Below are 25,656 nucleotides of genomic sequence, written 5' to 3'. Positions count from 1 at the left end.
CCTGGTTACCATTGTAAAAGTAAAAAAAAAAAACAGTACATACTCACATTCTGATGTCTGTCACGTCCCCCGGCGTCCACAGGGTTGACTGTGTCAGCGCCGGCCGTAAAGCAGAGCACAGCGGTGACGTCACCGCTGTGCTCTGCTTTACGGCCGGCGCTGACACATTCAGTGCAGGGAAGCTCTCGGCAGCAGCGCAGGGAAGCTCTCGGCAGCAGCGCGTGCATTACCAGCGCTCCTGCTGAAAGCAGTTTTAACCCTGTGGATGCTGGGGGACGTGACAGACATCAGAATGTGAGTATGTAGTGTTTTTTTTAATTTTTACAATGGTAAACAGGGTAAATATCGGGTTACTAAGCGCGGCCCGGCACTTAGTAACCCAATGTTTACCCTGGTTACCCAGGTGCTGCAGGGGGACTTCGGCATCATTGAAGACAGTTTCAATGATGCGGAAGTCGTTCCCCTGATTGTTGGTCGCTGGAGAGAGCTGTCTGTGTGACAGCTCCCTAGCGACCACACAACGACTTACCAACGATCACGGCCAGGTCGTATCGCTGGTCGTGATCGTTGGTAAGTCGTTTAGTGTAATGGTACCTTAACACAGAAGTACAGACTATGAGCCAATGGTCAACCCAGCATGATGGAGCCTCAATGTCTCTGCTAAGAATCACTTCATAGGTTGTATTTGGCTCCAAACATAATGTACTTAAAATAAAATACAGTCCATGGAAACAGTTATATGCTTGTTTGTTGAATAAACTTCTCTGCTTTTCCTTTACACTTATTTTTATAATTCCTCCCTGCTGCATTTTCTCTGGTACTGTATAAATAATGTAAATCAACTTATAAATAAATGGAACGAAAAGATGCCAATGCCTACATGATTTGACTTTATTAAAATAATTTATAAAATATAACACATTTATACAATTAAAAGAGACATATGATATTATACACAATGGAGCACTTGGTCTCTCAAAACTAAACACCTATCCTCTCTTCCACCAACAGCCATTAGTCCCTGAGGCTCAAAATTGTCTAGGTGTTAAGTATAATAAATTGAAAAGGTCTAAAGGTACCGTCACATTAAGCGACGCTGCAGCGATATCGACAACGATGCCGATTGCTGCAGCGTCGCTGTGTGGTCGCTGGAGAGCTGTCACACAGACAGCTCTCCAGCAACCAACGATGCCGAAGTCCCCGGGTAACCAGGGTAAACATCGGGTTACTAAGCGCAGGGCCGCACTTAGTAACCCGATGTTTACCCTGGTTACCAGTGTAAATGTGAAAAAAAAACAGTACATACTCACCTTCTGATGTCCGTCAGGTCCCTGGCCTTCTGCTTCCCGCACTGACTGTGAGCGCCGGCCGGCTGTAAAGTAAAAGCAGAGCACAGCGGTGACGTCACCGCTGTGCTCTGCTTTACGGCCGGCCGGCGCTCACAGTCAGTGCGGGAAGCAGACGGCCAGGGACCTGACAGACATCAGAAGGTGAGTAAGTACTGGTTTTTTTTACATTTACAATGGTAACTGTTGTGAATTCCGTTCTGGAGCTCCCTCCTGTGGTTGCTAATGGTATTTTTGTGAGTTCTGCCCTTGGGCTCCCTCTGGTGGTTTCGATTGGAACTGCTGCTCCTTTAGGTAGCTGTAGCAGCTGCCTCCACTGATCGCCTTGCCTGGGTTTGTTATTTAAACCTGCTCTAGGCTTTAGTTCATGCCAGCTGTCAATGTTCTTGGTTAGATTTGGTTCTCTCCTTGGATTTCTCATATGGCCTGTCCTTGTCAGCAAAAGATAAGTTTTTGCTAGTTCTTGTTTGTCCATTTGTTTGGACGCTATTGCTCTGCAAATATGTCTCTTTTTGTCCAGCTTGTCACTATGTCATATTCAGGCTAGCTGGAAGCTCTGGGGAAGCAGATTTGCCCCTCCACACCGTGAGTCGGTGTGGAGTTCATTTTTGTAAACTCTGCGTGGATTTTGTAGTTTTTAATACTGACCGCACAGTATCCTTTTCTCTCTGTCTATCAAGTTTAGTATTGGCCTCCTTTGATGAAATCTGATTTCATTTCTGTGTACGTCATTTCCCTCTCCACTCACAGTCAATATTTGTGGGGGGCTGTCTTTCCTTTGGGTGTTTTCTCTGAGGCAAGATAGCTTTCTATTTCCTACTTTAGGGGTAGTTAGCTCTTAGGCTGTGACGAGGTGTCTAGGGAGAGTCAGGAACATCCCACGGCTATTACTAGTGTTGTTGTTAGGATTAGGAACTGCGGTCAGTAGATATACCACCTCCTCAGAGCTCGTCCCATGTTGCGTTTTAGCCACCAGGTCATATCAGTGTGGCCTCTTAACCACCAGGTCATAACAGGTAACCAGGGTAAATATCGGGTTACTAAGCGCGGCCTTGCGCTTAGTAACCCGATATTTACCCTGGTTACCATTGTAAAACATTGCTGGCATCGTTGCTTTTGCTGTCAAACATGACGACACACGCCGATCTGACGACCAAATAAAGTTCTGGACTTTCAGCAACGACCAGCGATATCACAGCAGGATCCTGATCGCTGCTGCGTGTCAAACACAACGATATCGCTATCCAGGATGCTGCAACGTCACGGATCGCTATCGTTATCATTGCAAAGTTGTTTAGTGTGAAGGTACCTTTAGGCTGACTTTTATTTCTTCAGCTGAAAACAATTCCTCATCTCAGCAGCTCTTCTGTATATTTTGTGTCATTTGTATATACTACTAACAGATGTTATACCATTCTGGGTCAGTGGAAGGTTGCTCTCCTCTATAAAAAAAAAACTATTAAAAAAATGTACGGGGGCAATCTACAGCCACTAGTGTTGAGCGATACCGTCCGATACTTGAAAGTATCGGTATCGGAAAGTATCGGCCGATACCAGCAAAGTATCGGATCCAATCCGATACCGATACCCGATACCAATACAAGTCAATGGGACTCAAGTATCGGACGGTATTCCTGATGGTTCCCAGGGTAACTCTCCTTCAGACCCTGGGATCCATATAAATGTGTAAAATAAAGAATTAAAATAAAAAATATTGCTATACTCACCTGTCCGACGCAGCCTGGACCTCAGCGAGGGAACCGGCAGCGTTGTTTGTTTAAAATTCGCGCTTTTACTTGGTTACGTGAAGTCCCGGCTTGTGATTGGTCAGGGCGGCCATGTTGCCGGGACGCGGACCAATCACAGCAAGCCGTGACGAAATTACGTCACGGCTTGCTGTGATTGGTCCGCGTCCCGGCAACATGGCACCGTGACCAATCATAAGCCAGGACGTCACTGGAGGCTGGACACGCGCGCTTTTTAAAATACGCGCATGTCCAGCCTCCCGTGACGTCACGGCTTGTGATTGGTTAATGGCGGCCATGTTGCCGGGACGCGGACCAATCACAGCAAGCCGTGACGTAATTTCGTCACGGCTTGCTGTGATTGGTCCGCGTCCCGGCAACATGGCACCGTGACCAATCATAAGCCAGGACGTCACTGGAGGCTGGACACGCGCGCTTTTTAAAATACGCGCATGTCCAGCCTCCCGTGACGTCACGGCTTGTGATTGGTTAATGGCGGCCATGTTGCCGGGACGCGGACCAATCACAGCAAGCCGTGACGTAATTTCGTCACGGCTTGCTGTGATTGGTCCGCGTCCCGGCAACATGGCGCCGTGACCAATCATAAGCCAGGACGTCACTGGAGGCTGGACACGCGCGCTTTTTAAAATACGCGCATGTCCAGCCTCCCGTGACGTCACGGCTTGTGATTGGTTAATGGCGGCCATGTTGCCGGGACGCGGACCAATCACAGCAAGCCGTGACGTAATTTCGTCACGGCTTGCTGTGATTGGTCCGCGTCCCGGCAACATGGCCGCCCTGACCAATCACAAGCCGGGACTTCACGTAACCAAGTAAAAGCGCGAAATTTAAACAAACAACGCTGCCGGTTCCCTCGCTGAGGTCCAGGCTGCGTCGGAGAGGTGAGTATAGCAATATTTTTTATTTTAATTCTCTCTTTTACACATTATTACATTAATGTTGTTGCGATACCCGATACCCGATACCACAAAAGTATCGGATCTCGGTATCGGAAATTCCGATACAGCAAATATCGGCCGATACCCGATACTTGCAGTATCGGAATGCTCAACACTAACAGCCACCGAAAGACAATCATAAGACAGATCCAACTATTGCATCATTTCAGACATGGTATTGTAATGGTATTCAAAATAAAATGCACATTGAAAAGGAAATATAATCATCAAGCAAGTTCACTTTCTCAGCACGTCCTACTGGCTGATGAGAGCCGTCCAGGTCGCTGCCTATCTATGCATGTAATTTAATGTATGACACATTGCATGAAATGTGTTCAGAATGATTATGTGAACTGTACTTCAGTCCCTTGTCCAGATCGTACACAAAATCACAATATTTATTTACGGCTTTTAGAATTGCGGTAATAGAGGTAATAAACTCCTACACCTGTAACACAATTTAGAGTAAATGTCTAAAATAAATGCACGAGTGGAGCAATTACATATTTAAGAAAAGAAATCTCTAGAGCTGAGCAGTACACATTGATCGCCCGGTTCTGAGTCTGTGGGTCTACCCATAATAAATCAGTTCTCTTGAGCAGAGACAACAAATTACATTTCCTCTGCTATTAAATGGTGCAGTGGGGAGACAAATAAATCATTATTGTTGTTGTTTTTGTGGCAGCTTTCTGCTCATTCCACAATGCTGAAGAAATGTCCGTAAGCACTGGAGCATGGTTGTTTCTGGCTGAAATAGCTGAGAATGCTCTCTTCATATTGATATATTCTTGCCAGTAAGGTATTTTTTTACAAGCCTCAGTGTCCAATAATCACAGTTTTCCACTAACACAGACTCTGAGGTTTAATTAGATATCAGAGATCATCTAATTAACAGCCAACAGTGAATAATAGATTTTTAGCTCTTTAAAAGTAACCTAAGCATTTTATGATGACTAGAAACAAAGTATTAAACTGAACACACCTGAAATGTTGTGTTTTCTGAAGGTGTCATAATTAGAGATGTGCGAACCTTGCAAGGACCCAGAACACTTTGTGCAGCCCTCAGCTATTAGCTTGATCTTGGCTGGTCCCCACACATTTTTTTAAATTATTAAAATTATTTAAATAAATAATTAAAAAAAAAAATGTTTTTAATAACCAACCATGCAAAAGCAGACAGTTTGGGTCCGGTAATCTCAGGGTGGGAAGGAACATTGGATTTTTGACCATCCCCAGCCTAAAAATAGCAGACTGCAGCTGCCCTAGGAATGGCGCATCCACTAGATGCGCCAATTCTGGAGCTTTGCCCAGCTCTTCCCACTTGCCCAGTTGCATTGTCATGCAGGGTAATATTTTGGGGTTGATGTCAGCTTTATAGTGTCAGCTGACATCAAGACCAAGGGTTAGTAATGGATAGACGTCTATCATGTCCCCCTATTAGCAACCCCATAGTGAAAATTAATAATGACACACACAGAAAAAAGTATTTAATGGAACAAAACACTCCCCTACAAATCCCGTTTTTCCCATTCATTAAAATATAAATAAAAAATCTAAGTAATCCTCATTTGTCCACCATTAATCCATAACCTGAGAACTTGGCTGCAGCGACGTCATTAAGGTTACCGACGGACACGCAGCTACGTTCCAACGCTCTGCTCAGTGTGATCTGGTTGTCTTGCTGATCAGTCACATTACTGATGTCACAGCTCAGCAATGCGAACAGATGTAGCAGTGTTGGTGTTCGTCATGGGGCATCATCATTGTGGATTTTATGATGGACAGGTGAGAATTACTTTGATTTCTTTCTTTCTATGTTAAATGGGGAAAAGGGGATTTATCGGGGAGTAGTAATGAGCGAATGTGCTCGTATAATATCTTGTCCGAGCATACTCGGGTGTTCTCCGAATATCTTGGGCGTGCTCGTATCTTATGTTCACTTCCCTGTGGCTGCATGAGTTGCAGTTCTTAGATAGCCTAACAAACAGGCAATCCCTGCATGTGTTCAGTCTGTCTAACAACCGCAAATCATGCAGCCAAGGGGACACAAACATAATACATGAGCACGCCCAAGATACTTGTATAACACCCATGCATGCTCTGATAAGATGTTATCCGAGCACGCTCGCCCATCACTATCGAGGAGTGTTTTGCTCAATTAAAAGACTTTTTTCTGTGCGTATGTTTTTAATTTTGACTACTGAGTTAGTAATGGGGGTTTCATACAGGCAATTCTCCATTACTAACCCCTGTGCTTCAAGTCAGCGGACATAAAACAGCTGACATCAACTCCAAAACCATTACCCTACTACCCTAAACATACCAGGGTAATCAGGGAAAGCTAGGCTACAGTATCAGTGCATATAATGGATGAGCCATTGCTAGATTGGCTAAGGGCTAATATCCATGGCCCTTTCCCAGTTTATTAAGATCAGTCTGTTTAGCCTTTGCTGGTTATTAAAGATAGGGGGACCCCACATACATTTTTTGGGGTCCCCTTTTTAAAGAGAACCTGTCACCCCCAAAACCGAAGGTGAGCTAAGCCCACCAGCATCAGGGGCTTATCTACAGCATTCTGGAATGCTGCAGATAAGCCCCCGATGTATCCTGAGAAAAAGAGGTTAGATTATACTCACCCAGGGGTGTTCCCGCTGCGGACCAGTCCGATGTGTGTCGCGGTCCGGTCCAGCGCCTCCCATCTTCTTATGATGACGTCCTCTTGTCTGCACGCTGCGGCTCCGGCGCAGGCATACTTTATCTGCTCTGTTGAGGGCAGAGCAAAGTATTGCAGTGAGCAGGCGCCGGGAAAGGTCAGAGTGGCCCGGACTGGACCGCGACGCCCATCGGATCGGACCGCCCGCCCAGGTGAGTATAATCTAACCTCTTTTTCTCATCTTTCAGGTTACATCGGGGGCTTATCTACAGCATTCCAGAATGCTGTAGATAAGCCCCTGATGCTGGTGGGCTTAGCTCACCTTCAATTTTGGGGGTGACAGGTTCTCTTTAATAACCAGTAAAGGCTATGCAGACAGCTGTGAGTGAATGTTAATAGGTTGCAAAGCTTGATGGACATTGATACAAAAACAGACTTTTATGTGTTTCATTATTATTCAATTATTATGTAACACAGAGGAGCAGATTTCTTCAGAATAGATAAATCTAATATATAAAGCTGAATGTGTGTATGTGTGTATGTGTGTATGTCCGGGATTGGCATCTGAACCATCGCAGCTACAGCCACAAAATTTTGCACAGTCACATGTCTGGACCCCGAGAGCGTCATAGGCTATGTTGTAAGGTGAAATTTTAACCCCGCGCTTTCCAATTCACCAAACAATTTTGCCCCTATCTACATAATGGGGAAAAAGTGAAAGGAAAAGTGTTGGAGGCGTCACAGCTACAGGCACAAAATATTGCACAGTCACATGTCTGGACCCCGAGATCGTCAAAGCTATGTTGTGAGGTGAAATTTTAACCCCGCGCTTTCCAATTCACCAAACAATTTTGCCCCTATCTACATAATGGGGAAAAAATGAAAGGAAAAGTGTTGGAGGCAAATTAACAGCTGCCAGATGTGAACAAGGGGGACTTAAAGAATGAGAGCGATGGCGCCAAAGAGTATATACTGTACAGTTGCTAAGGTGGGGCCCCGACATGGGATAATCACCACACCACCACGAGGATATGAACACACACACAAAATGCGCCACACACTACCACGTGCTCGAACACATATACCACCCTCAGCGCACATTTCACCACACATACACCAACCTCGCCACATAAAAGTCGAAACACAAAAGTCGCCGCTCAAAACTCGCCATGCGCAAAACTCTCCACATACAAAACTCGCCACACGTGCAAAACTCACCTCATGGAAAACTCGCCACACGCAAAACTTGCACATGCGGAAAAATTGCCACATGCACAAAAGTTGCAACACATGCAAAAGTTGCCTCACACAAAACTTGCACATACTCAAAAGGCACCACACATAAAACTCGCCACGCGCAAAACTCGCCATGCGCAAAACTTGCTGCACACAACTTGCTACACTAACCTGTCACATGCAACTCGACACACAAAAAGTTGCTACACGCATGTCGCCACACAAAACTCATCTCACAAAAGTCACTACATGCATGTCGCCACACGCAACTCAACACACACAACTTGACACACGAAACTCGCCCTAAAACACACACAAGTCTGGTATTATCCTTCAAAAATAAAAATCTGATTAATAAGCAGACAAACTCAAGAGCAACAAATGTACCATATAGGAATCCGGCAGCTGTCAGTCACATGACCAGTCTATTATGTGTATGTGTGAGCTAATATATACTGCCAGGGGGTGGGCTTACTGTTGGCTGGGGATTTATCAGGCTGCCAATTTAGCTTACAAATACTGAGGTAAAAATACTGACCAAATAACGTGTGAACGAGGTCTAATACAGGAGGAGATGACATACAGATATATACTATATACAGGAGGAGATGACACACAGGTATATACTATATACAGGAGGAGATGACACACAGATATATACTATATACAGGAGAGATGACACACAGGTATATACTATATAGAGGAGGAGATGACATACAGGTACATACTACATACAGGAGGAGATGACATACAGGTATATAATATATACAGGAGGAGATGACACACAGGTATATACTATATACAGGAGCAGATTACCTACAGGTATATAGTATATACAGGAGGAGATGACATACAGGTATATGCTATGTATAGGAGGAGATGACATACAGGTATATACTATATACAGGAGGAGATGACACACAGATATATACTATATATAGGTGAGATGACACACAGGTATATACTATATACAGGAGTAGATTACATACAGGTATATACTATATATAGGAGGAGATGACATACAGGTATATACTATATACAGGGGAGATGACACACAGCAGGTATATACTATATACAGGGGAGATGACATACAGGTATATACTATATACAGGAGATGACATACAGGTGTATACTATATATAAGGGAGATGACAAACATGTATATACTGAGCTGAAAATGAGAGGTGTGAGGTGAAAATGAAAAGGTGTGAGTGCAAAATGAGAGGAGTGAGGGAAAATAGTGGAGTGATCGGAAAATGACAGATGTGAGGTCGAAATGACAAGTGTTAGGGGGGAATGAGAGGAGTGAGGGGGAAAATAAGAGGAGTGAGGGGGAAAATGAGAGGTGTGAGGGAGACAATGAGAGATGTGAGGGGGAAAATGAAAGATGTGATGGGGAAAATGAGAGGCGTGATGGGAAAATAAGAGAAGTGAGGTGCTATAACTAACCACAGATATTTACTATGCCCAGGCAACGCCGGGCTCTTCAGCTAGTAGATCAATAAATAAATAAAGTATTTGTTCTTGCTTACTGAAGTAAATACAGTACAGGCAGATGTGCTATGTCATGCTCTGGAGATATTACAGAAATATTAGTGCTAATGAAAATTTTCAATTAACTTTTTTTGAGCGTAAGACATACAGTACAGACCAAAAGTTTGGGCACACCTTCCCATTCCTAGTGACTACCTCTTGAAGCTCATCAAGAGAATGCCAAGAGTGTGCAAAGCAGTCATCAAAGCAAAAGGTGGCTACTTTGAAGAACCTAGAATATAAGACATAATTTCAGTTGTTTCACACTTTTTTGTTAAGTATATAATTCCACATGTGTTAATTCATAGTTTTGATGCCTTCAGTGTGAAGGTACAATTTTCTTAGTCATGAAGATACAGAAAAATCTTTTAATGAGAAGGTGTGTCCAAACTTTTGGTCTGTACTGTATATTTGGAAATGAAGAGGATCAGGAAATTTGGAACCCTGTATATGAAAAACAGAGCTCTGGTGCCCTTTTAGGAAATATGTATATATGTGCAGTGTCAGTGGCCAGAAGAAAAACTCTCCAAGCTTAAAATAAAAAAGTAGAAAAACAATTCCTTCCTGGTTGCTATACTCAGGTGTAATGACTTAAACATCATGTCCTTTAATTGCGTAGTGGAATGTTTGCAGGCTTTGAGTCTTCTTGCAATCACTCTTTCCACTATGTTTTTCTGATTCTGCTAACCCCGTTAGAGAATCAGTTACTGGAAAACCTATGTGTACTGTGTATACTGTAGTTTAGTACTATAGTCATTTTTGAGTATCAAGATTGAAACCACAGTCAGTGGTAAAGCTTTCAGAATGTGTAGTTTAGTTTAATTCTTTCATTGCCTTGAATGTCTTTCCTTGCAATACATAAGAGGTCCATGTCCACCAGAATGGGAGCTGCTCATTGTTACAAACTCTCCTCTCTCCTGTATGGAAGATCCCTCTCTTAATATAGATAAAGCAGCCAAACACTTTTGCACCAACATGAAATATGGATACAACCACAAATTCTCCTAAAACTGGAGAAGGCTAACTTCCAAACACATCAAAAAGAAATAAGAAAACTATAATGTTGAGTTGTGTGTACATATTTTTAGAACACTCTTGGTTTTTGGCTTCCAAATACTGTTGTATAATATCGACCAAATTACTGATGTTTGAATGCATTGCGAGGCAGTGAGGGGAAACGTGTACGAGGGTCATTATGTGTTCTCCAGGATGTGCATAGAAGCATAGTAAATCCACTGGAGAGTGCTGTTATTATAGCCACAGCTGTGGTTAAAATGCAAAATTAAAGAGAGTGTGGATTTGGTCAAACTGTTTGACTAAGTCAGATTTCAGAAAACATGACGTGAGCTTTTATTATTGGAGAGTAGGGTTGAGCGAAACGGATCGTTCATTTTCATAAGTCGCCGACTTTTGGCAAAGTCGGCGTCTCATGAAACCGAGCCGATCCCTGTGTGGGGTCTGCCATGCGGTACGCGACTTTCGCGCCAAAGTCGCGTTTCAATGACGCTAAAAGCGCCATTTCTCAGCCAATGAAGGTGGATGCAGAGTGTGGGCAGCGTGATGACATAGACCTCAGTCCCCACCATCTTAGAGAAGGGCATTGCAGTGATTGGCTTGCTTTCTGCGGCGTCACAGGGGCTATAAAGGGGCGTTCCCGCCGACCGCCATCTTACTGCTGCTGATCTGAGCGTAGGGAGAGGTTGCTGCAGCTTCTTCGGAAGCAGGGATAGTGATAGGCAGGGTACGTAAAGCCACAAACCGCTTGTGCTGTAGCGATTTCCACTGTCCAATACCACCTTTTGTTTGCAGGACAGTGGAAGCTACATTTTTTTTCCTCAGCGCTGTAGCTCATTGGGCTGCCCTAGAAGGCTCCCTGATAGCTGCGTTGCTTTGTGTGTACGCCGCTGTGTAAACCAACTGCTTTTTTCAAAGCACAAATCCTGTTTTTCCTTCCTTTCTGCACAGCTATCTTGTGTGTTTGTCCACACTTTTGTGTGCAGCAGTCCTTTTTACAGCTGCCTGCCATACTTTTCTGAGATAACTGCAGGGAGATAAATATTGTCAAGTCTGCCTCCGTGCCATTGCTGTGTGTGGCATCTCTCTCATTGTGTGGCACTGAAAACACTGTGTAATACTTGGCCTTTTTTTTTTTTTTTTCTAAATTCTCCCTTTTCCAAAAAAAAATTAGTGGGAGATAAATATTGTCAAGTCTGCCTCCGTGCCATTGCTGTGTGTGGCATCTTTCTCTCATTGTGTGGCACTGAAAACACTGTGTAATACTTGGCCTTTTTTTTTTTTTTCTAAATTCTCCCTTTTCCAAAAAAAAAATTAGTGGGAGATAAATATTGTCAAGTCTGCCTCCATGCCATTGCTGTGTGTGGCATCTCTCTCTCATTGTGTGGCACTGAAAACACTGTGTAATACTTGACCTTTTTTTTTTTTTTTCTAAATTCTCCCTTTTCCAAAAAAAAAATTAGTGGGAGATAAATATTGTCAAGTCTGCCTCCGTGCCATTGCTGTGTGTGGCATCTCTCTCTCATTGTGTGCCACTGAAAACACTGTGTAATAGTTGGCCATTTTTTTGGGGGGGGGTACATTCTCCCTTTAAAAAGAAAAAAAATTATTGGGAGATAAATATTGGCAAGTCTGCCTCCGTGCCATTGCTGTGTGTGGCATCTCTCTCTCATTGTGTGGCACCGAAAACACTGTGTAATACTTGGCCTTTTTTTTTTTTTTCTAAATTCTCCCTTTTCCAAAAAAAAAATTAGTGGGAGATAAATATTGTCAAGTCTGCCTCCGTGCCATTGCTGTGTGTGGCATCTCTCTCTCATTGTGTGCCACTGAAAACACTGTGTAATAGTTGGCCATTTTTTTGGGGGGGGTACATTCTCCCTTTTAAAAAAAAAAAAAATTATTGGGAGATAAATATTGGCAAGTCTGCCTCCGTGCCATTGCTGTGTGTGGCATCTCTCTCTCATTGTGTGGCACCGAAAACACTGTGTAATACTTGGCCTTTTTTTTTTTTTTTCTAAATTCTCCCTTTTCCAAAAAAATAATTAGTGGGAGATAAATATTGTCAAGTCTGCCTCCGTGCCATTGCTGTGTGTGGCATCTCTCTCTCATTGTGTGGCACCGAAAACACTGTGTAATACTTGGCCTTTTTTTTTTTTTTCTAAATTCTCCCTTTTCCAAAAAAAAAATTAGTGGGAGAAAAATATTGTCAAGTCTGCCTCCGTGCCATTGCTGTGTGTGGCATCTCTCTCTCATTGTGTGGCACCGAAAACACTGTGTAATACTTGGCCTTTTTTTTTTTTTTTTCTAAATTCTCCCTTTTCCAAAAAAAAAATTAGTGGGAGATAAATATTGTCAAGTCTGCCTCCATGCCATTGCTGTGTGTGGCATCTCTCTCTCATTGTGTGGCACTGAAAACACTGTGTAATACTTGACCTTTTTTTTTTTTTTTCTAAATTCTCCCTTTTCCAAAAAAAAAATTAGTGGGAGATAAATATTGTCAAGTCTGCCTCCGTGCCATTGCTGTGTGTGGCATCTCTCTCTCATTGTGTGCCACTGAAAACACTGTGTAATAGTTGGCCATTTTTTTGGGGGGGTACATTCTCCCTTTAAAAAAAAAAAAAAATTATTGGGAGATAAATATTGGCAAGTCTGCCTCCGTGCCATTGCTGTGTGTGGCATCTCTCATTGTGTGGCACCGAAAACACTGTGTAATACTTGGCCTTTTTTTTTTTTTTTCTAAATTCTCCCTTTTCCAAAAAAATAATTAGTGGGAGATAAATATTGTCAAGTCTGCCTCCGTGCCATTGCTGTGTGTGGCATCTCTCTCTCATTGTGTGGCACCGAAAACACTGTGTAATACTTGGCCTTTTTTTTTTTTTTCTAAATTCTCCCTTTTCCAAAAAAAAAATTAGTGGGAGAAAAATATTGTCAAGTCTGCCTCCGTGCCATTGCTGTGTGTGGCATCTCTCTCTCATTGTGTGGCACCGAAAACACTGTGTAATACTTGGCCTTTTTTTTTTTTTTTCTAAATTCTCCCTTTTCCAAAAAAAAAATTAGTGGGAGATCAATATTGTCAAGTCTGCCTCCGTGCCATTGCTGTGTGTGGCATCTCTCTCTCATTGTGCGCCACTGAAAACACTGTGTAATAGTTGGCCATTTTTTTTTGGGGGGGGTACATTCTCCATTTTGAAAAAAATAAAATTATTGGGAGATAAATATTGGCAAGTCTGCCTCCGTGCCATTGCTGTGTGTGGCATCTCTCTCTCATTGTGTGGCACCGAAAACACTGTGTAATACTTGGCCTTTTTTTTTTTTTTTTCTAAATTCTCCCTTTTCCAAAAAAAAAATTAGTGGGAGATAAATATTGTCAAGTCTGCCTCCATGCCATTGCTGTGTGTGGCATCTCTCTCTCATTGTGTGCCACTGAAAACACTGTGTAATAGTTGGCCTTTTTTTTTTTTTTTTCTAAATTCTCCCTTTTCCAAAAAAAAATTAGTGGGAGATAAATATTGTCAAGTCTGCCTCCGTGCCATTGCTGTGTGTGACATCTCTCTCTCATTGTGTGCCACTGAAAACACTGTGTAATAGTTGGCCATTTTTTTTGGGGGGGGTACATTCTCCCTTTAAAAAAAAAAAAAAATTATTGGGAGATAAATATTGTCAAGTCTGCCTCCGTGCCATTGCTGTTTGTGGCATCTCTCTCTCTCATTGTGTGGCACCGAAAACACTATGTAATACTTGGACTTTTTTTTTTTTTTTTTCTAAATTCTCCCTTTTCCAAAAAAAAAATTAGTGGGAGATAAATATTGTCAAGTCTGCCTCCATGCCATTGCTGTGTGTGGCATCTCTCTCTCATTGTGTGGCACCGAAAACACTGTGTAATACTTGGCCTTTTTTTTTTTTTTTTCTAAATTCTCCCTTTTCCAAAAAAAAAATTAGTGGGAGATAAATATTGTCAAGTCTGCCTCCGTGCCATTGCTGTGTGTGGCATCTCTCTCTCATTGTGTGCCACTGAAAACACTGTGTAATAGTTGGCCATTTTTTTTGGGGGGGTACATTCTCCCTTTTAAAAAAAAAAAATATTGGGAGATAAAGATTGTCAAGTCTGCCTCCGTGCCATTGCTGTGTGTGGCATCTCTCTCTCATTGTGTGGCACCGAAAACACTGTGTAATACTTGGCCTTTTTTTTTTTTTTTTCTAAATTCTCCCTTTTCCAAAAAAAAAAATTAGTGGGAGATAAATATTGTCAAGTCTGCCTCCGTGCCATTGCTGTGTGTGGCATCTCTCTCTCATTGTGTAGCACTGAAAACACTGTGTAATACTGGGCCTTTTTTTTTTTTTTTTTAGGGTAAATTCTCCCAGAAAAAAAAAAATAGTGGGAGATTAAGATTGGCATTTCTGCTTGAGTGCTGGGCCTGTGTGTGCCATCTGCCTGTGTAATAGTTGGCCATTTTTTTTGGGGGGGGGTACATTCTCCATTTAAAAAAAAAAAAAAATTATTGGGAGATAAAGATTGTCAAGTCTGCCTCCGTGCCATTGCTGTGTGTGGCATCTCTCTCTCATTGTGTGGCACTGAAAACACTGTGTAATACTGGGCCTTTTTTTTTTTTTTTTTAGGGTAAATTCTCCCAGAAAAAAAAAAAAACAGTGGGAGATTAAGATTGGCATTTCTGCTGTGCTGGACCTGTGTGTGCCATCTGTCTCAAATTATTGGGGCACAGAAAACCTAGTGTGTAACATTGGGCCTGATTTTCCTTTCAGAGTCAGGCACCTATAAAGGTATATATAAATCCTACAGAAGTTTGAGTTCACCTTATAAGTTGTTTTACAGTAACAAATAGTGTTACTTTGGTTACGTTTTGCAAGCAATGAGGAAGTCTAGTGGAAGAGGTCGTGGCCGTGGGCGGTCATTGTCAGCTGGTAATGATGGTAGTGGTGGTGGAGCATCAGGTGGTCGTGGTAAAAGCAGTACAGCACCTAAGTCTCGAGTTGTTGAGCCAGGTTCGTTGTCTGGCTACACAAGGCCTCGAACGCTCTCTTTTCTGGGAGTAGGAAAACCACTTTTGAAGCCGGAGCAGCAGGAACAAGTATTGGCTTTCATTGCTGACTCTGCCTCTAGCTCTTTCGCCTCTTCCTCGGAAAGTGCCAAATGTCAGAGCAGTGCATCGTCAGTGGATGCTCCCGGTCAGGGACAAGTCGCTTCCTTGTCTTCTTCACCCAGAACAAGAGAGAAGGATGCGTCAGGAGACACAACGGGTTACTCCATGGAGCTCTTTACACATACCGTTCCTGGGTTAGACAGTGAAACAGTTAACAGGCCATGTCCATTAGAAGTTGAATCGGACATGGAGTGCACAGATGCACAGCCACAGCCAGATTACTATGCTGTTCCTTTGACTCAGACCAGAACATTGCCCTCGCAGTGTACTGAGGCAGAATCAAACCCAGCGGAGACTATGGTGCCCCGTCACGGACGCTATACCACCGGCTTACACGGTGACACAGACGAAATCGCACACGACATAGAAGAGGAGGTCATAGATGACCCAGTTGTGGACCCCGATTGGCAGCCATTGGGGGAACAGGGTGCAGGCGGCAGTAGTTCTGAAGCGGAGGAGGAGGAGCCGCAGCAGGCATCAACATCACAACAGGTTCCATCTACCGGGCCCGTATCTGGCCAAAAACGCGTGGCAAAACCAAAACCAGTTGGAGGACAGCGTGGCCATCTGGTTAAAGAAGCTCAGTCTGCAATGCCTGAAAAGGTATCTGATAGTAGAAAGAGTGCAGTCTGGCATTTTTTTAAACAACATCCAAATGATCAGCGCAAAGTCATCTGTCAAAAATGTTCAACAACCTTAAGCAGAGGTCAGAATCTTAAAAGTCTAAATACAAGTTGCATGCATAGACATTTATCCACCATGCATTTGCAAGCCTGGACTAACTACCAAACCTCCCTAAAGGTTGCAGCACCCTCGGCCAATGAAGCTAGTCAGCTGTTGTGAATTAGACTTTTTTGGCTCCCTCTAGTGGTTACTAGTGATATGACTCTGGGATTTCCTTCCCTCTGTTTGCACCCAGCTGGGTCGTTACTTCAGGGGTGTTGCTATATAAACCTCCTGGAACCTTAGTCCAGTGCCTGGCATCGGTGTTATCAGACACATTCTGTTTGCTCCTGTTTGCTGGTCCTGGTTCGTGCTAACTTAAGCTAAGTCTTGCTTCTTTGTTTTTTGGGTTATTTGTTTGCTATCATTTTTGTCCAGCTTGTACTAAATGTGATTCCTGACCTTGCTGGAAGCTCTAGGGGGCTGGTGTTCTCCCCCCGGGCCGTTAGACGGTTCGGGGGTTCTTGAATTTCCAGTGTGGATATTTTTGATAGGATTTTTTGCTGACCATATAAGTTATCTTTCTATATTCTGCTATTAGCTAGTGGGCCTCTCTTTGCTAAATTCCTAGCTCATTCTTATGTTTGTCTTTTCCTCTTACCTCACCGTTATTATTTGTGGGGGGCTTCTATCCAACTTTTTGGGGTATTTCCTCTGGAGGCAAGAAAGGTCTTTCTTTTCCCTTCTAGGGGTAGTTAGCTCTCCGGCTGGCGCGAGACGTCTAGGATCAACGTAGGAACGTTCCCCGGCTGCTGGTATTTGTGGTGCTAGGATTAGTTATATGGTCAGCCCAGTTACCACTGCCCTATGAGCTGGTTTTCTGTATTTACTGACTTAGCATTATTCCTGAGACCCTCTGCCATTGGGGTCATAACAGTATGCCAGGCCAATATTGAATGTTTTAAAGCATTGCAGAAGTGGGATAATAAGAAAGGAAATTCTGAGGTTTTTTTTTTTTTCCTTCCTTTTCTTCCTCCCCTTTACCTTTGAGTGGCGTGTGCTTGCTGCAGACATGAATGTGCAGACCTTGATTACAAGTGTTGACCAGCTGGCAGCTCGTGTGCAGGGTATACAAGATTTTGTTACCAGTAGTCCTATGTCTGAACCTAAAATACCTATTCCGGAATTGTTTTCTGGAGATCGATTTAGGTTTAGGAATTTCAAGAATAATTGTAAATTGTTTCTTTCTCTGAGACCCCGTTCATCTGGAGATTCTGCTCAGCAAGTTAAAATTGTTATTTCTTTTTTGCGGGGCGACCCTCAGGATTGGGCTTTCTCGCTAGCGCCAGGAGATCCGGCATTGGCGAATATTGATGCGTTTTTTCTGGCGCTCGGATTGCTTTACGAGGAACCCAATCTTGAAATTCAGGCAGAAAAAGCCTTGCTGGCTATTTCTCAGGGTCAGGATGAAGCTGAAGTGTATTACCAAAAATTTCGGAAATGGTCCGTGCTTACTCAGTGGAATGAGTGTGCTCTGGCTGCAAATTTCAGAAATGGCCTTTCTGAAGCCATTAAGAATGTGATGGTGGGTTTCCCCATTCCTACAAGTCTGAATGATTCTATGGCGCTTGCTATTCAAATTGACCGGCGTTTGCGGGAGCGCAAAACCGCTAATCCTCTGGTGGTGTTGTCTGAACAAACACCTGATTTAATGCAATGTGATAGAATTCAGACTAGAAATGAACGGAAAAATCATAGACGTCAGAATGGGTTGTGTTTTTACTGTGGTGATTCTACACATGTTATATCAGCATGCTCTAAACGCCTAACAAGGGTTGTTAGTCCTGTCGCCATTGGTAACTTGCAACCTAAATTTATTTTGTCTGTGACTTTAATTTGCTCTTTGTCTTCTTACCCTGTTATGGCGTTTGTGGATTCAGGTGCCGCCCTGAGTCTTATGGATCTGTCATTTGCCAAGCGCTGTGGTTTTGTTCTTGAACCGTTAGTAAATCCTATTCCTCTTAGAGGTATTGATGCTACGCCATTGGCAGAAAATAAACCGCAGTTTTGGACGCAGGTGACCATGTGCATGACTCCTGAACATCGGGAGGTGATTCGTTTTCTTGTTCTGCATAAAATGCATGATTTGGTCGTTTTGGGTCTGCCATGGTTCAGACCCACAATCCAGTCCTGGATTGGAAGGCAATGTCTGTGTCAAGTTGGGGCTGTCAGGGAATTCATGCTGATTCCCCGCTGGTGTCTATTGCTTCCTCTACTCCTTTGGAAGTTCCTGAGTATTTGTCTGATTATCAGGATGTATTCAGTGAGTCCAGATCCAGTGCTCTGCCTCCTCATAGGGACTGTGACTGCGCCATAGATTTGATTCCAGGTAGTAAATTTCCTAAGGGAAGATTATTTAATCTGTCAGTACCTGAGCATGCCACAATGCGTTCATATATCAAGGAGTCTCTGGAGAAGGGGCATATCCGTCCATCCTCTTCCCCTCTTGGTGCGGGATTCTTTTTTGTGGCCAAGAAGGACGGATCTTTGAAACCTTGTATTGACTATCGGCTACTGAATAAAATCACTGTAAAATTTCAGTATCCTTTGCCTCTCTTGTCGTACTTGTTTGCCCGGATTAAGGGTGCCAAGTGGTTCACCAAGATAGATCTTCGTGGTGCGTACAACCTTGTGCGCATTAAGCAAGGTGATGAATGGAAGACTGCATTTAATACGCCCGAAGGTCATTTTGAGTACTTGGTGATGCCTTTTGGGCTTTCTAATGCTCCCTCAGTATTTCAGTCCTTTATGCATGATATTTTCCGGAAGTATCTGGATAAATTTATGATTGTTTATCTGGACGATATTCTGGTTTTCTCTGAAGATTGGGACTCACATGTGGAGCAGGTCAGGATGGTGTTTCAGGTTTTGCGTGAGAATGCCTTGTTTGTTAAAGGCTCAAAGTGTCTCTTTGGAGTACAGAAAGTTCCCTTTTTGGGGTTTATTTTTTCCCCTTCTGCTGTGGAGATGGACCCAGTCAAGGTCCGAGCTATTCATGAGTGGACTCAACCCACGCCAGTTAAGAGTCTTCAGAAGTTCTTGGGTTTTGCTAACTTCTACCGTCGTTTTATCGCTAATTTTTCTAGCGTTGTTAAACCTTTGACGGATATGACCAAGAAAGGTTCTGATGTTGCTAACTGGGCTCCTGCAGCCGTGGAGGCGTTCCAGGAGTTGAAGCGCCGGTTTACTTCGGCGCCTGTTTTGTGCCAGCCTGATGTCTCACTTCCCTTTCAGGTCGAGGTGGATGCTTCTGAGATTGGGGCAGGGGCCGTTTTGTCACAGAGAGGCCCTGGTTGCTCGGTAATGAGACCATGTGCTTTCTTCTCTAGGAAGTTTTCGCCTGCTGAGCGGAATTATGATGTGGGCAATGGGGAATTACTGGCCATGAAGTGGGCATTTGAGGAGTGGCGTCATTGGCTCGAGGGTGCTAAGCATCGTGTGGTGGTCTTGACTGATCACAAAAATTTGATGTATCTCGAGTCTGCTAAACGCTTGAATCCTAGACAGGCCCGCTGGTCATTGTTTTTCTCCCGTTTTGACTTTGTGGTCTCATATTTACCAGGTTCAAAGAATGTGAAAGCTGATGCTCTTTCAAGGAGCTTTGTGCCTGACTCTCCTGGAGTCACAGAACCTGTTGGTATTCTTAAAGAAGGAGTTATTTTGTCAGCCATTTCTCCTGATTTGCGACGTGTGTTGCAGAGATTTCAAGCTGGTAGACCTGACTCTTGTCCACCTGACAGACTGTTTGTTCCTGATAAGTGGACCAGCAGAGTCATTTCCGAGGTTCATTCCTCGGTGTTGGCAGGTCATCCGGGAATTTTTGGCACCAGAGATCTGGTGGCTAGGTCATTTTGGTGGCCTTCCTTGTCACGGGATGTACGGTCATTTGTGCAGTCCTGTGGGACTTGTGCTCGAGCTAAGCCTTGCTGTTCCCGTGCCAGCGGGTTGCTCTTGCCCTTGCCTGTCCCGAAGAGGCCTTGGACACATATTTCCATGGATTTCATTTCTGATCTCCCGGTGTCTCGGGGTATGTCTGTCATCTGGGTGGTGTGTGATCGGTTTTCAAAAATTGTCCATTTGGTGCCTTTGCCTAAGCTGCCTTCCTCTTCCGATCTGGTTCCTGTGTTCCTTCAGAATGTGGTTCGTTTACACGGCATTCCTGAGAATATTGTGTCTGACAGAGGATCCCAGTTTGTTTCCAGGTTCTGGCGATCCTTTTGTGCTAGGATGGGCATTGATTTATCGTTCTCGTCTGCCTTTCATCCTCAGACTAATGGACAAACTGAGCGAACTAATCAGACTCTGGAAGCTTACTTGAGGTGTTTTGTTTCGGCAGATCAGGATGATTGGGTGACCTTCTTGCCGTTGGCTGAGTTTGCCCTAAATAATCGGGCTAGTTCCGCTACTTTGGTTTCGCCATTTTTCTGCAACTCTGGTTTCCATCCTCGTTTTTCCTCGGGACATGTGGAGCCTTCTGACTGTCCTGGAGTAGATTCTGTGGTGGATAGGTTGCAGCAGATCTGGAATCATGTGGTGGACAACTTGAAGTTGTCACAGGAGAAGGCTCAGCGTTTTGCCAACCGCCGCCGCGGTGTGGGTCCCCGACTTCGTGTTGGGGATTTGGTGTGGCTGTCTTCTCAATTTGTTCCTATGAAGGTCTCCTCTCCTAAATTTAAGCCTCGCTTCATCGGTCCTTACAAGATATTGGAAATCCTTAATCCTGTGTCCTTTCGCTTGGATCTTCCGGTTTCGTTTGCCATTCACAACGTGTTCCATAGGTCTTTGTTACGACGCTATGTTGTGCCTGTGGTTCCTTCTGCTGAGCCTCCTGCTCCGGTGTTGGTTGAGGGCGAGTTGGAGTACGTGGTGGAGAAGATCTTGGATTCTCGTCTCTCCAGGCGGAGGCTTCAGTATTTGGTCAAGTGAAAGGGTTATGGTCAGGAGGATAATTCCTGGGTGGTTGCCTCTGATGTGCATGCGGCCGATTTGGTTCGTGCCTTTCACGCTGCTCATCCTGATCGCCCTGGTGGTCTTGGTGAGGGTTCGGTGACCCCTCCTTAAGGGGGGGTACTGTTGTGAATTAGACTTTTTTGGCTCCCTCTAGTGGTTACTAGTGATATGACTCTGGGATTTCCTTCCCTCTGTTTGCACCCAGCTGGGTCGTTACTTCAGGGGTGTTGCTATATAAACCTCCTGGAACCTTAGTCCAGTGCCTGGCATCGGTGTTATCAGACACATTCTGTTTGCTCCTGTTTGCTGGTCCTGGTTCGTGCTAAATTAAGCTAAGTCTTGCTTCTTTGTTTTTTGGGTTATTTGTTTGCTATCATTTTTGTCCAGCTTGTACTAAATGTGATTCCTGACCTTGCTGGAAGCTCTAGGGGGCTGGTGTTCTCCCCCCGGGCCGTTAGACGGTTCGGGGGTTCTTGAATTTCCAGTGTGGATATTTTTGATAGGATTTTTTGCTGACCATATAAGTTATCTTTCTATATTCTGCTATTAGCTAGTGGGCCTCTCTTTGCTAAATTCCTAGCTCATTCTTATGTTTGTCTTTTCCTCTTACCTCACCGTTATTATTTGTGGGGGGCTTCTATCCAACTTTTTGGGGTATTTCCTCTGGAGGCAAGAAAGGTCTTTCTTTTCCCTTCTAGGGGTAGTTAGCTCTCCGGCTGGCGCGAGACGTCTAGGATCAACGTAGGAACGTTCCCCGGCTGCTGGTATTTGTGGTGTTAGGATTAGTTATATGGTCAGCCCAGTTGCCACTGCCCTATGAGCTGGTTTTCTGTATTTACTGACTTAGCATTATTCCTGAGACCCTCTGCCATTGGGGTCATAACAGTCAGCAACGCTACATCCCTTCCCTCCCTGTAAGCCGACCATTTCCCACACCACCTGCAGTATCTGTGCAGCTTTCGTCGCCAGGCCAAAGCAGTCAGGGAATCACCAGGTTAGTAGTATGAAACACTGCATGTAGGGCACCGGCAAGAATACCATCTCCAACCCTCTCTCAGTCACCCATGTCCACCGGCACCACCGCTAGTTCCACGATCTCCAGCTCTCCAGTCCAGCTCACCCTACATGAGACTCTTGCTAGGAAAAGGAAGTACTCATCCTCGCATCCGCGTACACAGGGTTTGAACGCCCACATTGCTAGACTAATCTCATTAGAGATGATGCCCTACCGGTTAGTTGAAAGCGAAGCTTTCAAAGCGCTGATGGACTACGCTGTACCACGCTACGAACTACCCAGTCGGCACTTCTTTTCTAGAAAAGCTATCCCAGCCCTCCAACAGCATGTTAAAGACCGCATCGTCCATGCACTCAGGCAGTCTGTGACTACAAAGGTGCACCTGACAACAGATGCCTGGACCAGTAGGCATGGCCAGGGACATTACATGTCCATCACGGCACACTGGGTGAATGTGGTGGATGCAGGGTCCACAGGGGACAGCAATATTGGGACAGTTTTGCCTAGTCCACGGTCAAGGAAAGAGTTGGCTGTAGGTGTTTGCCCCCCCTCCTCCTCTTCCTCCTCCTCATGCAGAAGCGAGAGCTCGTCCACACACCGCAGTCGCACATCCACTCCATCCACAGCTGCCACTGTTGCACGCCAGGTGTACCATTATGGGACAGCTAGTGGCAAGCGTCAGCAGGCTGTATTGGCAATGAAGTGTTTGGGCGACAACAGACACACCGCGGAAGTTCTGTCAGAGTTCTTGCAGAATGAAACTCAGTCATGGCTGGGCACTGTACATCTTGAGGCAGGCAAGGTTGTGAGTGATAACGGAAGGAATTTCATGGCTGCCATAGCCCTTTCCCAACTGAAACACATTCCTTGCCTGGCTCACACCTTAAACCTGGTGGTGCAGTGCTTCCTGAAAAGTTACCCGGGGGTTACCCGACCTGCTCCTCAAAGTGCGCAGACTTTGCTCGCATATCCGCCGTTCGCCCGTACACTCCAGCCGTATGCAGAACTATCAGCGGTCTTTGAACCTTCCCCAGCATCGCCTAATCATCGACATTTCAACAAGGTGGAACTCCACACTGCACATGCTTCAGAGACTGTGCGAACAGAGGCGTGCTGTTATGTTTTTGTGGGAGGATACACATACATGGGCAGGCAGTTGGATGGCAGACATGAAGTTGTCAGGTGTGCAGTGGTCAAAGCTACAAGACCTGTGTCAAGTCCTTCAGTGTTTTGAGGAATGCACACGGCTGGTTAGTGCAGACAACGCCATAATAAGCATGAGCATCCCCCTAATGCGTCTGCTGATGCAAAGTTTGACGCACATAAAGGAGCAGGCATCTGCAGCCGAGGAAGAGGAAAGCCTTGATGACAGTCAGCCATTGTCTGGTCAGGGCCGTGTAGAGGACGCGGTAGCGGGCGAAGAGGAGGAGGAGGACGAGGAGGATGATGGGGATGAGTACTTTTTTAATGAGGAAGCTTCTCCTGGGCCAACAGAAATTAGTGGCGTTGCAAGGCCGGGTTCTGTTTTTTTAAGGGAGACAAGTGACGTAGATTTGCCTGTAACTGCCCCTCAAACCAGCACAACCGCAGATTTGCCAACAGGAACTTTGGCCCACATGGCGGATTATGCCTTACGTATCCTCAAAAAGGACACACACATTACTAAAATGATGAGCGATGACGATTACTGGTTGGCCTGCATCCTTGACCCTCGCTATAAAGGCAAATTGCAAAATATTATGCCACATGAGAACCTCGAACAAATCTTAGCAACCAAACAAGCTACTCTTGTAGACCGTTTGATTCAGGCATTCCCAGCACACAGCGCCGGTGATGGTTCTCACACAAGCTGCAGGGGGCTACATGGCAGAGGTGTTAGAGGTGCACAGATCAGAAGTGGCGTTGGACAGAGGGGTTTTCTGACCAGGTTGTGGAGTGATTTCGCAATAACTGCAGACAGGACAGGTACTGCAGCATCTATTCAAAGTGACAGGAGACAACATTTGTCCAGTATGGTTACTAACTATTTTTCTTCCCTTATTGATGTTCTCCCTCAACCGTCATTCCCATTTGATTACTGGGCATCAAAATTAGACACCTGGCCTGAATTAGCAGAATATGCGTTGCAGGAGCTTGCTTGCCCAGCAGCTAGTGTGCTATCAGAAAGAGTATTCAGTGCTGCTGGTTCAATATTAACTGAAAAAAGGACTCGTCTGGCTACCCAAAATGTGGATGATCTCACCTTCATTAAAATGAACCACTCCTGGATTTCAAATTATTTTGCCCCACCTTTCCCGGTTGACACCTAGCTTTCCTATAAAAAGGTCTTGCTTGTGGATTGGTCTTACTGAGTGTTCCAATCTGTTAGTTTGCAGCAGCTGTTTGTCCAGCATACGACATGTTTACACCTCCCCCAATGGGAAAAATCCCCCCACGGGGCCGTTGTCTCGCCACTTGGCGCAAGCACCCGTTACAGTGTTGATTGTCTGAAGAGGTGGGTGTGCCCGCTTTTGGTCGACGGCATTGCCACTGGGTCTCTCATAGTACAATGTAGTGTCTCTGGCGGTGGTGGTGCGCACCCAACGTCAGACACACCGTTGTAACATGAGGGGCCCTGGGGCGGTACCGCCGGCCACAAGAGAGTTCCCCCCCCCAGCTCAAACTGTGCTCTACCACGTGCAAAATTATCTCGCACAGCTCCACCAATGTTTAGTCTATGCACTGACATCATTCAATGCCTGGCACTGACAAACAATACCAATTTGTTTGCATCTATGATGCTAGTTAAAGTAGTCTGGGTCAGTGTCCTATATTGACACCAGTAAATACTAATTTACTGCCAAATTACTTTGTCATAAACTCTGCAGATGAGCCCACCCCTGTACCTAAGCATGCCACCCTTTTTTTACTTATAGTTGTTTTGCGAGACATTAACATCTATTTATTTTTTTGGAGTACTAACTGTGTCAGACACTCCTTGCAATACTCCTCCACTGACCACAATGCTGCCTGCCTGTGTATCCATGTAACCGATGTAAAACTGCCATGAGCCTATTGTTTGTTATTTTAGGCCTTTGATAGCCTGTCTGCCGTCCCTACTTGCATTACTCCTCCACTGACCACAATGCTGCCTGCCTGTGTATCCATGTAACCGATGTAAAACTGCCATGGCTGCCTACTGTTTGTTATTTTAGGCCTTTGTGAGCCTGTCTGCGGCCCCTACTTGCAATACTCCTCCACTGACCACAATGCTGCCTGGAGTGCCTGCCTGTGTATCCATGTAACCGATGTAAAACTGCCATGACTGCCTACTGTTTGTTATTT

This window comes from Ranitomeya variabilis, chromosome 3 (genome assembly GCF_051348905.1).
Source record: "Ranitomeya variabilis isolate aRanVar5 chromosome 3, aRanVar5.hap1, whole genome shotgun sequence".
NCBI classification, from domain to species: Eukaryota; Metazoa; Chordata; class Amphibia; order Anura; family Dendrobatidae; genus Ranitomeya; species Ranitomeya variabilis.
The sequence above is the reverse complement of the archived record's forward strand: the minus strand, read 5'-3'. Positions refer to the sequence as shown.